Source organism: Dasypus novemcinctus (assembly GCF_030445035.2).
Source record: "Dasypus novemcinctus isolate mDasNov1 chromosome Y unlocalized genomic scaffold, mDasNov1.1.hap2 SUPER_Y_unloc_2, whole genome shotgun sequence".
Classification (NCBI taxonomy): domain Eukaryota; kingdom Metazoa; phylum Chordata; class Mammalia; order Cingulata; family Dasypodidae; genus Dasypus; species Dasypus novemcinctus.
Genome location: NW_027261978.1, coordinates 348468 through 363161, shown reverse-complemented (window position 1 = coordinate 363161; position 14694 = coordinate 348468). Strand labels below are relative to the sequence as shown.

Here is a 14694-nt window from a genome sequence, read left to right as displayed (position 1 = left end):
GATAGAAACCAAACTAGAGGTGTTAGCAATAAAAGTCAGAAAAATTGGGGCTGAACAAAAGAGGTGGAATATGAGAGAAACAACAGGAGATGGAAGAGAGATAGATGTAAAGAAAAGGGGATAGCATTGGTAGCCTAAATCAGTATGCACAGAAAAGAGGATATAGAGGATGAGGAAACACAGCAAACAAGAAACACTGCCTGCAGCACCTAATAGAAAAAGGGATACAGAACGGAAAAAAGAAAAGAAAAAAGGGGTGCTCACTTCAGCAACACATATACTAAAGTTGGAATGATTCAGAGAAGATTAGCATGGCCCCTACAAAAGGATAACATGCAAATTCATGAAGTGTTCATATTTTTAGAAGCAGCTAGAAAGAGATCTCGAATAAAAGGGTCAATCAGATCTGCAGAATATCTTAGCCTACATGTTGGATCAAGTGTTAAAAACTGCTCTTTGACCTTGAATAAAAGGGGGAAATGGCAAAGACAAATGAGTTGATATGGCTAAAGGTCTTCCAAAAAGGATCAGGAGGTCACCAGAGGGGTCACCGTTACACACACCTCAGCAGGACCCCAGAAAAAGCCAAAGTAGATACAACCCTACATACTGGTTCTCCTGAAGGCTACAGAGATCCATAGGGTCTATAGTCATGGCATTTGGAGCTTTGTGCCATGTCAGAGGGCCCTACTTTGGAATTTGTGCACCTGAGTGTGATGGAGTTGGACTCAGATGTGCCTTTTCTACACATGCATCTTCTGTCACTTTTACTGAACCTGTGGTTGGTAAAAGAGATGGTCCATACTCAGAAGACTTGAATATCTAGACTACCCATGGCTAGCTGGCCCTGAACCTCAGCAGAGTGGCAATTCCTACTCTCTGGTTCATTGGTCTTACGCAAGTCAACTCATAGTGAGGTGAAGATGGTCAACCACCACAACAGGGAATCAAGAGTGTCTTTAACTATAAGCAGAGGAATTGCATCCATCACCCATGTGGAATCTAAGCACCCTCTTGTTCTGGAAGTGGAGAGGACATCACTATCCCAGGGGCCACAGAATGGAGGAATAAAATATGGATTAGAGTGGACTCACTGACATTCTACTACAAAACTATTGTGATGAGTAATAGATGAAATTTTAGCATCAATTTAGAGAATGTGGACATAGTAGTTGCTGAGGGCAGGGAGAGGGAAGAAGAGATGTGATGTGCAGGCATTTTGGGGATTTTGAGTTGTCCTTAATGATATTGCAGGGTCAGATGCTGAACTTCATATATCCTACCATAACCTACTGTATGTACTGGGGGAGAATATGAACTATGGGATAAACTATTATCTTTGTAGTGAAGCAGTGCCCCAAAGTGTGTTCACTGAGTGTGATGAGTGTGCCACAATGATGAGGGAGGTTGGTGTAGGAGGAGTGAGTTTGAGGGGTATACAGGAACTTCTTATATTTTTTAATGTTACATTTTTTTGTGTGATGTATTTATCTTCAAAAAAATACAATTTACAAAAATGATGTGATGGGGTGGGGAGTAAGTTATGTGGGAAACTCATGTTTTTTTTTAATGTTTTTTAATGTAACATTCCTTGTAATCAATTAACTTCAATTGAAAATATATATATAAAATGAAAGAAAAAAGAGGAAAAATGAAATAAAAGAGTGGTGGGGGAAGAAAGAGGAAGGAAAGACAAGAAAACAAACAAAAACAAAATGGATCAGACAAGGCCTCAAACAAGTATTCCTCCTTGCTATTGAATAAACTGCTTAGGAATCTGTCCTTTCTGCTTTCTCCCTTCCTCACTTCCCTCTCTCCCAGGGCAGAAGGAAGCCCATATGAGAGCTCCCCTCTGAAATTCACTTGTGACCCTGGTAAACCAACTCACCATGGAAAACTATGACTCTTAGTCTTTTTGAGAGAGAGTACCCCACTTTGCTGGGAGCTCTAAGCCTGCCAAGCATGTCCTACTGTCCTCCTCCCTTAGGTGTATTGCAAAGGCCTAGTTAATTGCCTGAATCCACCTTCTCTGAGACCAGTTTTCCCTATTTCAGGTCTTTTAGGTAATTTGGGCAGCCTCAGCAGATTCACCTCTTATCTCTTCTTATCATGTCCCCAAGCCAGCTGGTGTGCTTCTCACAGCAGATGGGAAAAGAGTATACATGAGCTTTTCCAGAATTTTGTCTATTCTTTTAATCAATGTTGACTATCCTATCTTCATTTTTTAAATCAAATATTTACCTTAACATTTTATATTTAGCCTTGTCTTGGTGCCAAGAAGTAGATGCTTAGAGGACCCATTTCCTAAGTTATTTATTTTTCATTACGATCTTAAAGTTTTATTCATGTAAAGTATAGAGTGGTAATTGACTAACTCCCTTCCCCACCTTTGGTCTTTTTTAAAAATTGTTTTATGTACCTATTTTTTATATCAGTGTTACAAGTTTCTCAGTTAACACAAGACTACAACTACAATAACTGCAAATATGCTTTAATCAGTGGTTACATTCCCCCTTTATTTTTATTCATTTTTTAATCTTGATGGGACAGTGCCAGTTCTGAGTGCCTCAAGCTGAGGAGGAATATAGATATTATGGGGCAGTGGAAGGGAATTGTTTTGCTTGCAGTTGAGGATACTCCTTGAGGAAGAAACTGGTCCATTGTCACCATTTTCAGTTGACCAGGGCAAAGCTGAAGACCTGGAGAATGAGAGTTCCACCATATACCTGCTAGCTTGAAGGCTTCAACTGGCATAGAAACAGACTGAAGCTTTAAGGTTTTCAGAAAAATACTTACAAGTAAATTGAAGATTATAGCTTCAAATAAAAGAAGAATCATGATTAGGTGTTTCATAAATGGTAGAACTATGTGTTATAAATGTAGTAGCTTTTCTTACTTTTCCAGATAGAGTCCATGAAGGAGGTGTCAGTGTAACCATATGACTTGCTTTTGGTGTCTAGCTGTCCCTAGAGGCCATGGGAAAATTTTTGTTTGAGTTTTTGTTTACATGGCACTTTGTAAAATCTACCTGACACCTACATAAGTATAAAGTCCAGAATGTTCTCCTGGCTCGCTTTGAAATCTCTTAGACATAAAAACACTGTTTTATTAAATATTTCCCCAATTTGGAATAGGTCTTTTTCCAAATGCATCACTGATTAACACTTGGTACTAATCCCTCCATGCCAGGGAGACTCATGTCTACAACATGACCCATGCTTTGAGGAAGGTAGTCACTTTATTAAAGGAGTACAGCTTAGAGAAAGGCCATACTTGAGCAAGTAGGTGTTCAGGAGGTGACTCCTACTCATTAGTTATATTTAGGCATAGTTTATTATAGGAATAATATTCACAGGTACAAGCATTTAGATTGAGGGTTTGGTTTATTATCCTGTTTTCTTTTACTAGGCAATTTTATATAGTCCAGAGATTTTAGCTATATTATTTGGGAAAATGGCAGGAATTTCCCAGGTGGGAAATTTAACATTGCATATTTTTAATTTTTTCCTCTTGTTAAAATAATGTTACATTAAAAAAAATATGAGGTCCCTATATATTCCCCACCCTCCTCACCCCAATCCTCCCACATCAACAATCTCTTTCTTCATTATGGGACATTCATTGCATTTGGCGAATACATTTTGGAGTACTGCTGCACCACACTGATCGTGGTTTACATCGTAGTTTACACTCACCCCCCAGTCTACCCAGTGGGCCACGGCAGGACATACGATGTCCAGCATCTGTCCCTGCAGTACCACCCAGGACAACTCCAAGTCCTGAAAATGCCCCCACAGCATATCTCTTCTTCCCTCTCCTTACTCTCAGTAGCTACTGTGGCCACTTTCTCCACATCAATGTTACAATTTCTTCCATCACTTATCACAATAGGTCCATAGTTTAATAATTTTTAAGGTACTTTGGGGGTAGTAACCTGGCGGCAAGGAAAACCCTCTATCCAGAAACATACCAATGGCAACAAGGACACATTTATATCACACAGAAGTATATACCTATATAAAGTTCAAAATGTTCCAAGGCCCTGTCCTTTGAGACACTTGATCTTACTCCATATTTACCTTTTTCCAAGGGTTATGTTAATTGACATGTAGAACCTAATTGTTATATTTGCCTTGCTTCTCATGTAAACTTCTCCTACTTACATCTTTCTTTTCCCCTAAAGATGAAGATTTGACCTGCAGCTGGCCATATGCACTTTCAAGTAAGCCTCAGCGTAAAATAATGTAACTGACAAGGGAAATGTGGTTGTCATGTCGTGAAAAACTGTGTCTGAAAAACTATTCTAAGTATTACCAACATGGGTGAAATCTATGATAAACTGGAGGAAGTATTTGTAGAGAGAAGGGATAAAATGGGGGCATAGGGATACCTTTGGGTGGAGCTTTGAGGGCTTGAGCTGGTTTAGGAATGGGTGCATCGGTCAGATGGTCCAAGAAATTGGGGGAACTGTAGGGGAACCTTTGGACATAGGAGATTGTCAGGTATGTTGAGAAAACTCATTAGAAAATATAATAAGGAAGTTTAACTGTTTAAGATGTTTAAGGGGGGCATCTGACACAAGGTAGGTTTCTAGGGAGTGTGTGAGTGCTCATTTTGTCATCGTGGGTTATATCACTGGGTGGAGACCTATATAATGAGTATGAAGGAATACCCACATCCTGGGGAGGACTGATGTTCTCAAACAGAAGGAATTGCGTCTCTTGAGAGAATTGGTGGCTCCCAATGGGTTAGAACAGTTGAATATGTCAATACCTCAACATTGTTGCAAGTATCTGTGACCATGGTCCTTCAAGTAATGAAGAATAATTGTCACTGGGGGTGCTATGGGAAGGGGTAGAGAGGTATCGAATAGGTGGAAACAGGGTAACTGTGGGACAATGGAAGTGTTCCACAAGATCATGCAATGATGAATATAGGACATGTTAAATTACACCAAAAATATATAAAAGTCTATAGGTTAAAATGTAAATCATAATGTAAAACATAAGATAACTGAAAATTTAGAAAATTGTAGTCTAAAATATAAACCATAAGGTAAACCAAAATGGAAGCTTGGTTGAAAGCTCTATTTTAGTGTCTGTACATCAGCTGCAGCAAATATAATATGAACTTGTGAAAATATCATTGCTGGGGAAGGGATGAAATGTTTGATGTTGGATATGTGGGAGTACCCTATATTATATATGTGAATTACTGGAGTCTAAAACTTTTTTAAAGACAAAACTAATAATTGGAAGAAAAAAGAAAGAAAGAAAGGATATAGACACTGAGGCAGAAATGAAGGAAATTGCCTTGCCACTGTACATACAGGGCAACACCTATTGCAGGGATGAAAGGCAAAACATCAAAAACAAAGCTTTTTCATTTTTTGATACCCCAATTTATTTTTACTTTATTTAATTTTTATAAATTATTATGTATTCTATGTCTAACCTCTAAACCCATCACTATATTCCACTTTACTATTACTGGAACCTGGCAATATATTAGGCTTCATTTTCGAAGAAGTTTTTGACCACAGAGCGGTTCAACTATGGCAGGGGAGGAACACTGGTGTGGGGTGTTATTGATGGGGGGCACATGGTTGGGAGGGAGTTCTCCAGGGCATGTATACAGGGTACAAAAAAATGTTTGTATATTTTCATAGTGGTTACAGTTAAAAATGACAACTGAGGGAGTGCTGAGTTCCTAACCCAGGGGAGCACTATCACATTCGCAAATGGAATGACAACAACCCACAAGTGCAATGGCAAAGACCAATAAGGAAGGATGATGCAAAAATGAGTCCTTGATACTGATTACTATGCTTATGAGCCTGTGTGCCTGAAATATGAACGAGACCTAGAGCTGCAGGGTACCTAAAATTTACCTCCTGAGTTCCTCCATGTTGCTCAAATGTGGCCACTCTCTAAGCAAAACTCAGCATGAAAATGTATTACTTTCGCCCCAGGGTAGGACATAACTCCCAGGGATGAGCCTCCTTCATGCTGAGGGATTACTACCCAGCACCAGCTGAAGATGTAACTAGAAAAAGACCTTGAATAAAAGGGTCAACTCAAATCAGCAGATTATCTCAGCCTTCATGTAATATCTGATGTTACAAACTGCTTTTTGACCTTGAATAAAAGGGGGAAATAGAAAAGACAAAGGAGTTTACATGGCTATGAGTCTCCAAAAAAGAATTGGGAGGTCATCAGAGGGGCCACAGTTATGCATGCCCCAGCAGGGTCCTGGAGACAGCCAAAGTAGATACAACCCCATGTATTGGTTCTTCTGAGAGCTACAGAGACCCACATGTTCTATGGTCATGACAGATGGCTCTGGAGTTCAGTGCCATGTCAGTTAACCCTCTTTGGAGTTTGTGTTCATGAGTGTGATGGAGTTGGATTCTGATGTAATCTTTCTACACATGTCTCTTCTGTTACTTTTATAGGACCTGTGTTTGGTGCTGGGGTTTGTGTATACTCAGGTGCGGTGGCTTGCTCGGTCGGTAGAGGTGGGGTCTGGCTGTGGACAAGGGGTCGGTCCAGCTCAGGACGAGGGGTCTGTCCCGCTTGGGACGAGGGTTCGGTCCGGCAGCAGACGAGGGGTCAGTCTCACAAGGGTTGTGCGGTTCGGCTGACGGGGTCGCCCGGCGAAGCCGGCGACGAAGGGGTCGCCCGGAAAAGCAGGCGACGAACTGGGGACAAGGGAGGCCAGGCCCTTGTCGGGGGCTCTCAGGACTGGAGGGCGCACGGCAGAAGAACTACTGCGGAGACAAGGTAAACACGCAAGTCCACTTTATTGAGGGAGAGGCAACAGTTTTATAGGGGCTGGGGAAGGCTGATTGGTCGAAGCCAAGCCACACCCTGTTCTGATTGGTTGCCGGTGAAAGGTCAGTGGGAGGTACTGGACGGGGGAGGGGTGGTGATTAGGGATTGGCTGTTGCTGTTTCTGCGGGAAGTGGCAGGGCTTAGTGATTGGTGGCTGCTGTTGCTGGGGTAGAGGGCAGACTTGAGTTTCCCGCCCACGCCTGGCTGTTGCTGCTGACGGGGGGGGGGGAAAGGGCAGACTGGATTTTTCCACCTATGCCTGGCTGTGGCTGCTGTCGGGGGGAGGGGAAAAAGGCAGACTGGATTTTTCCGCCCACACCTGGCTGTTGCTGCTGTCGGGGGAGGGGAAAAGGGCAGACTGGAATTTTCCACCCTGCGCCTGTGCAGGGAGAAAGAAGAAGAAGGGTGCTGCCCCACAAGGCATCGTGTGGCGCCATCCGGGAGGAGGGGCAGCCGTGGAAGCATGGCTGCCGAGAAGGGGAGACCCGAGGGCACTCTACGCCCATGTCGAGCTTCCTTCAGGGGTGGCGGTGGGCCCGACCAACCACCCTATTATGGGGGCAGCAGAATTAGGCCTACCGCGGCTGCTCCCCTCGCCAGGCCAGCAAACCACACTACAGCCCGAGGGGTGACCGCATTTCCCCCTTCTTTTCAAATAAGGGCCAGGATGGCAGCAGTAGCAAGTAGCCGAGGCCCAAGAGGCAGCAAGCAATGAGGGAAGCAGGGCTGAAGAGGGAGGTGAGTATGCTGGGGATATAAATGTACAATTTGGGGGGTGGTATCTTGCCATTGCAAACAAGGGTGGCCAATGTCCAATTCTCGTTGATCTCAGCGGCTATAAGGTCCATCTGCTGTTAAAAGTCCAGGGTGACAGCGCGTTACAGGTTGTTGATCTCTTCTTGGTGGCGAAGAGCAGCAGGGGCAGACTGTGTGATGGTCTGGAGGATCGCAGCGGTAAGGACAAGTCGCGTCAGGGCACCAGCAGCGGTGGTGGCGGCAGCATCATGAGTGGTGGAGATGTAGGCGAGGACAACAAGAAGGCCAAAGTATCCACTGGCTCGAGGGAGGCTGACATTGACGGGGCGGACCGACATGGGGCGGCCCAATCTGCAACGCAGTGGGGGTTCAGGCAAAAAAAAGGAGGGGGGCAGCGGACGAGAAAGGACGCTTTGGATGGCTGAAAAGAGGAGTGAGGTCGAGACAGGAGGAAGCTCCACAGAAGTATGGGGAGGCAAAAGCAGAAACGTTATTAGATGCTAGAAAGCAGGCCACGGGCTGGGGAAAGCGGGTTGCTGGCCGTTTAGTGGGGCTGGAGCTGCTTGAGAGCGATGGCGGCATGGGGGGCCGCGGTTACCGAAGACTTGGGGCTGTTTCAAAGAGATCTTACACCAGTGAGTGTCTAGGAGACCGGCAAGGGCCTGAACTTGTGGGGCTTGCTTAGCAGACAGGATGTTACCCATTGCTAATGGCCTTTTGGAGCCGATAAGAAAAGGGGCCCTTACCTGGAGAGCGCGGTGATGGGAGCCAAGGTGCGCGGTGAGACGAGGGGTCAGAGGCGGTGGGGCTCCGACGGTGGTCGCGGGCCAAAAGAAGGCCCCGACGAGGGGAGGGTGGAACGACGAGCAGTGAAGCAAGGCAAAGGGGAGCAAGCGTGGAGGGGAGGAGGCAGAGGTGAAGGCAGGGGTGGAGGTGCTCAGGCACGGGCTCCTGAGAGTTTTATTGGTGCCTCTTAATCATAGCGGGTCGGTATAAGCCCCCGACATGGAAGGAGAAAGCCATCCAGCGATTCTCCCAGACCGCCGTGGATCGTATGAGGTCACCAAGGTTCAGGAGCAGCAATGCAGAGTGAAAAGATAGGGGTGAGAAGAGAGGAGAGTGTAGGGCTATGGTAGGGTTACTTCAGACGTGCAAGGGCACGCTCCCGAGAAATCCAAGGCTCCTCTTAATCATAGCGGGTTGGTATAAGCCCCCAACATGGAAGGAGAAAGCCATCCAGTGATTCTCCCAGACCGCTGTGGATCATGTGAGGTAGCCAAGGCTCAGGTAGCAGCAATGTTGCACGAGAGAAGCCCCACGGTGAGAAGAGGGGGGGGGCCGCCAGGTTATGGAGTGAGGCTGTGGTGGAGTTGCCAAGCCCCATGTTGGGCGCCAACTGCGGCGGCTTGCTCGGTCGGTAGAGGTGGGGTCTGGCTGCGGACGAGGGGTCAGTCCAGCTCAGGACGAGGGGCCGGCCCCGCTTGGGACAAGGGATCGGTCCCGCTTGGGACGAGGGGTCGGTCCGGCAGCAGACGAGGGGTCGGTCTCACAGGGGTTGCACGGTTCGGCTGACGGGGTCACCCGGCGAAGCCGGCGACGAAGGGGTTGCCCGGAGAAGCAGGCGATGAACTGGGCCAAGGGAGGCCAGGCCCTTGTCAGGGGCTCTCAGGACTGGAGGGCGCACGGCTGAAGAACTACTGCGGAGACAAGGTAAACACGAAAGTCCACTTTATTGAGGGAGAGGCAACAGTTTTATAGGGGCTGGGGAAGGCTGATTGGTCGAAGCCACACCCTGTTCTGATTGGTTGCCGGCGAAAGGTCAGTGGGAGGTACTGGATGGGGGAGGGGTGGTGATTAGGGATTGGCTGTTGCTGTTTCTGCGGGAAGTGGCAGGGCTTAGTGATTGGTGGCTGCTGTTGCTGGGGTAGAGGGCAGACTTTAGTTTCCCGCCCATGCCTGGCTGTTGCTGCTGTCAGGGGGAGGGAAAAGGGCAGACTGGATTTTTCCGCCCACGCCTGGCTGTGGCTGCTGTCGGGGGGAGGGGAAAAGGGCAGACTGGATTTTTCCGCCCACACCTGGCTGTTGCTGCTGTCAGGGGAGGGGAAAAGGGCAGACTGGAATTTTCTGCCCTGCGCCTGTGCAGGGAGAAAGAAGAAGAAGGGTGCCGCCCCACAAGGCATCATGTGGCGCCATCTGGGAGGAGGGGCAGCCGCGGAAGCATGGCTGCCGAGAAGGGAAGACCGGAGGGCTCTCTGCGCCCATGCCGAGCTTCCTTCAGGGGTGGCGGTGGGCCCGACCAACCACCCTATTATGGGGGCAGCAGAATTAGGCTTACCATGGCTGCTCCCCTCGCCAGGCCAGCAAACCACACTTCAGTCCAAGGGGTGACCACACTCAGGAGACCAGAATCACTGGACTGTCCATGTGACAGCCAGGCCCTGCACCTCAGCAGACTTGCAACTCCTACCCTCTGGTTTATTGGACTTACCCCAGCCAGGGAACAGGGAGGTGAAGAAGGTCAACCACCACACCAGGGAGCCAAGAGTGCCTACAACTGCAAGTAGAATTGCATCCATCATCCATGTAGAATATAAGCCCCATCTCAATATAGAGGTGGAGTGGATATAACCGTCCCTGGGTCCACAGGATGCAGGAATACAGTACAGATTAGAGTGGATTTAATGATAATTTACTGTGGAATTATTGTGATTAGTAATGGAAGAAATTGTAGCATTTATGTGGAGAATGTGGCCACAATAGCTGCTGAGGAGAGGGAAGAAGAGATATGATGTGGGGCATTTTCAGGGCTTTGAGTTGTTCTGGGTGGTACTGCAGAGACAGGTGCTGGACATCATATGTCCTGCCATGGCCCACTGGGTGGACTGGGGAGAGTGTAAAGTACAATGTAAACCATTATCCATGTGGTACAGCAGTGCTCCAAAATGTAGTCACCAAATGCAATGATGATGTAAGAAGTTGTTGATTTGGAAGGAGTGTGGTGAGGGGGATGGGGGTGTGTGTGGGGACCTCTTATTTTTTTTTAATGGAAATTTTTATAGAATAGAGAGAAATAGATACTTTTCTGTTCATCCATCCTATTGTTGACAGTTAACATTTGTTGTACTTTGTTACAATTGAGGTGAGAATATTAAAATATTAGTGCTACTATAGCCCATACTTTGCTTTTGGTGTATTTTTCCATATATACCACCCTATTATTAATACATTGGGTCAGTGACATATTTTAGAACCTTCTTGTGCTTTTATTATTAAGCACAGTCATCCACAAGAGGGTTCACTGTGTTATATAATCCTATGGTTTGTCCTCTAGCTTTCCTTGTAATTATAGCCATAACCAAAAACTTGTGTCAACCACATTCACATAAATACTTCATCACTGATCATTTCACTCACAATAATGTGCTACCATCACCTCTGTCCATTTCCAAACAGTTTCTGTCAACCTACTTGTAAATTCAGAAGCAGTTAAATATCAGCTCCCATTTTCTTCCTCCATTCTATCTCCTGGTAACCTATCATCTAGGTCCTACATCTAATAATTTATGACAATTAGTTCACTAACCATAAAGTTTTTGAGATTCATCCATGTTATATGTGTTAATACTTTGTTCCTCCTTATATCTGAACAATATCCCATTGTATAAATATATACTCCATTTTGTTTATCTATTCCTTTCTAGATAGACACTTGGGTTCCTTCCTTCTTTTGGCAATTGTGAATAATGCTTCTATGAACATTAGTGAGATAATAGTTTCCTGAGGAAGTGCCAAACTGTCTTGCACAGCAGCTGAATCTTTTTGCATTCCAATCAGCAGTGAATGAGTGTTCATATTTTTCCATATCTCCTCTAACATTTGTAGTTAAATGGGACGCATGAATAGTCAGCCTTTGTGGCACTACTCACCGCTTTTCCATTAGATGACCTAAGTAAGTGAAAGGAAAGTATTTTTGAACATTTTCTGGAGCAGTTTGCAATCCCCACTGTGTAAGCAACTGTTGGATATCTGCAAAAAGTGAAAGTTCTATATTTAGCTTCCTTAGGAACTGCTAAACTGTCTTCCACAGAGGATTGCACCGTTTTACATTCCCATCAACAGTGAAGGAGTGTTATTTCTTTTTTTTCAAAATTCTACTCAATTTATTCATTTTTTAAAAAATATTACATTAAAAATTATGAGGTCCCCATTCACCCCCACCGCCCCCACCCCACCACTCCCTCCACAGTAACACTCTCCCCCATCATCATGACACATCCATTGCATCTGGTGAGTACATCTCTGGGCATCACTGCACCCCCATGTTCTGTGATCCACACCATAGCCCACACTCTCCCACGTTCCAACCAGTGGGCCATAGGAGGACATACAATGTCTGGAAATTGTCCCTGGAGCACCACCCAGGACAACTCCAAGTCCCAAAAATGCCTCCACATCTCATCTCTTCCTCCCATTCCCCGCATCCAGCAGCCACCATGGCCACTTTTTTCCACACCAATGCCACATTTTCTCAATTATTAACCACAATAGTTCATGAATAGAATATCATTAAGTCCACTCTAATCCTTACTGTATTCTTTCCTATGGACGTTGGCTTGGTTGTGTACATTCCAAATCTATGTCAAGAGGGGGCTTCGATTCCATATGGATACTGGATGCAATCCTCCTGCTTTCAGTTGTAGGCAACCTAGGCTCCATGGTATGGTGGTTGACATTCTTCAACTCCATATTAGCTGAGTGGGGTAAGTCCTATAAATTAGAGTGTAGGAGCTGAAGTCTGTTGAGGCTCAGGGCCTGGCTATCATATTGTCAGTCCAGAGATTCAAATCCCTTAGATATATCTTAAGCCCCAGCACAAACTACAATTCCAGTAAAGTAGCAAAAGTGATCCCATCTGAGTCCAGCTCCATGATGCAGAAACGCCAGCTCCAAAGAAGGGCCAACTGACATGGCAGTGAGCTCCATTTGCCATTTACCATGACCATAGAACCATGGGTCTTTTTAGCCATCAAAAGAACCAATACCTGGGGTTATATCTACTTTATCTGTCTCTGAGACTCTGCTCTGATGTGCATAAAGGCAATCCTTCTGAAAACCTCCAGACTCTTTTTTAGAGACTCATAGCCATATAAATGATTTGTCCTTTCCATTTCCCCCTTACTTTGGGTCAAAAAGCATTTTTAACTCCTGTTATTGTATGTAGACAGGGATATTCTGCTGGTCCATGTTGAACCTTTAATTCAAGGTCATTTTCTAGTTATGTCATCAGCTGGTACTTGGTAGTGATCCCTCGGTGCCAGGGAGGCTCATCCCCAGGTGTCATGTCCCACGCTGGGGGCAAGGCATTGCATTTACATGCTGAGTTTGGCTTTGAGACCAGCCACATTCGAGTAACACGGAGGCTGTCAGAAGGGAACTCTTAGGCACAGTGCTGCTCTAGGCCTTGTTCTTATTTCAGGTGTATAGGCTCACAAGCATAGTCATTAGTATCAGGGGCTCACTGTTGGAACCTCATTCCTTCCTGGTCCTTACAGTTGCACCTGGGGGAATTCTGCTGCTCCCCTAGGGACCATGACAGAGCCCCCCCTGGCCAGGAACCCAGTACCACCCCAGCTGTTGTTTTTGTTTCCACTATGAGTATATCCAAATATTTCCATGCACCCTGGACACATGCCCTGTATAACTCCCTGTCAACCATATATCACCTGTCAATAGCATTCCATACCAGTATTCCTCTGCTGCCATTGTTGAACCGTTCTGTGATCCAAAACTTCCTGAAAAGTAAAGCTCAATATAATGTCATGTCCCTTACTAGTAAAATGGAATATAGCGATGAGTTTAAAGGTTAGATATAGAATACATATTGATTTGGAAAAATTCTACATCCTATTTTTTCTTTCCTTTTTTCCTCTAATTATTGAGCTTCTCTTCACAAGAGCCTTAGATCACAGTAACTCATATATACAATATACAGAATTCCCACATATCCAATATAAAACCCTTTCCCTTCCACAGCAATAATCTTTTAACTTATTCATATCATATTTACTGAAACTGATGTACAGATATTGAGACAATAGCTTTCAAACAAGTAACATTTGTGTTTACCTTGTGGTTTATACTTTAGGCTATACAGTTTTCTAGATTTTTTAGTTATCCTATGTTTTACATTATGGTTTTCATTATTAGTCTGTCGTCCCCTATATGTTTTTGGTGTAATATTATATGTTTTATATCCATATTTATGTACTCTTGTGAAACACTTCTTTTGCCCTCACATTTACTTCAGTTCCATCTATTCAATATCTATTTCCCCCTCCCCTTGGGGGCCACAGTGACAGTCAATCTTCATTTCTTGAGGAGCCATGTTCAGAGATACTTGCAACAGTGTTGAGGGCTTGACTTGCTCAACTGCCCTAATGCCCTGGGAGCCAAACTTTCTCTTGAGAGATACAGTTCCCTCTATTTGATGGCATTAGTCCTCCCCAGGATGTGGATATACCTTCACTCTCATTATATGGGTCTCTACCCAATGGTATAACCCACTCTGGCAAAATGAGCAGGAATCTGTCCTGCGTCAGATTATCCCCTTTGAGTATCTTAAACATTTAACTTTCCTAAGTATATTTTGAAAAGGTTTTCTAAGCATTATACTCTCAACTAACACCTGACAATCTCCTATGTTTGTATTTTGCCCCACCCTCCCCCTAATTTCTTGGGCAATATTACACATCTGCCCACCCCTAGCCACCCTCAAACCCGCAAAGCCCCAACCAAAGGTAACCCTATGCCCCATTTTATCTCTTCCATGTGCACATACTTACCGCCAGCTTATCATAGATTTCACCCATGTAGATGTCAGCTTACATCCTTCCTCTACCCCCCGATTTCCTGTAAGCCTATCTTCCAGTCTCTAGCTCTCTGAGGCAGCTTGCTTATTTCATATTATTGAGGTCTTGTAGTATTTGTCCTTCAATGCCTGGGTTACTTCACTCAGCATAAGGTTCTCAAGATTCATCCATGTTATCACGTGTGTTTGTAGTGTATTTGTTCTTACAGCCGAGTAGTATTCCATTGTATGTATATA

At 44.9% G+C, this 14694-nt stretch overlaps 1 non-coding gene across 1 annotated transcript; it reads left to right on the top strand.

The window, feature by feature from the left end:
- The first annotated feature begins 256 nt into the window (after positions 1-256).
- Positions 257-363, top strand: LOC139438610 (U6 spliceosomal RNA). The gene has a single exon (XR_011648252.1). It is a non-coding gene; the product is annotated as a U6 spliceosomal RNA (small nuclear RNA).
- Positions 364-14694: the final 14331 nt, after the last annotated feature.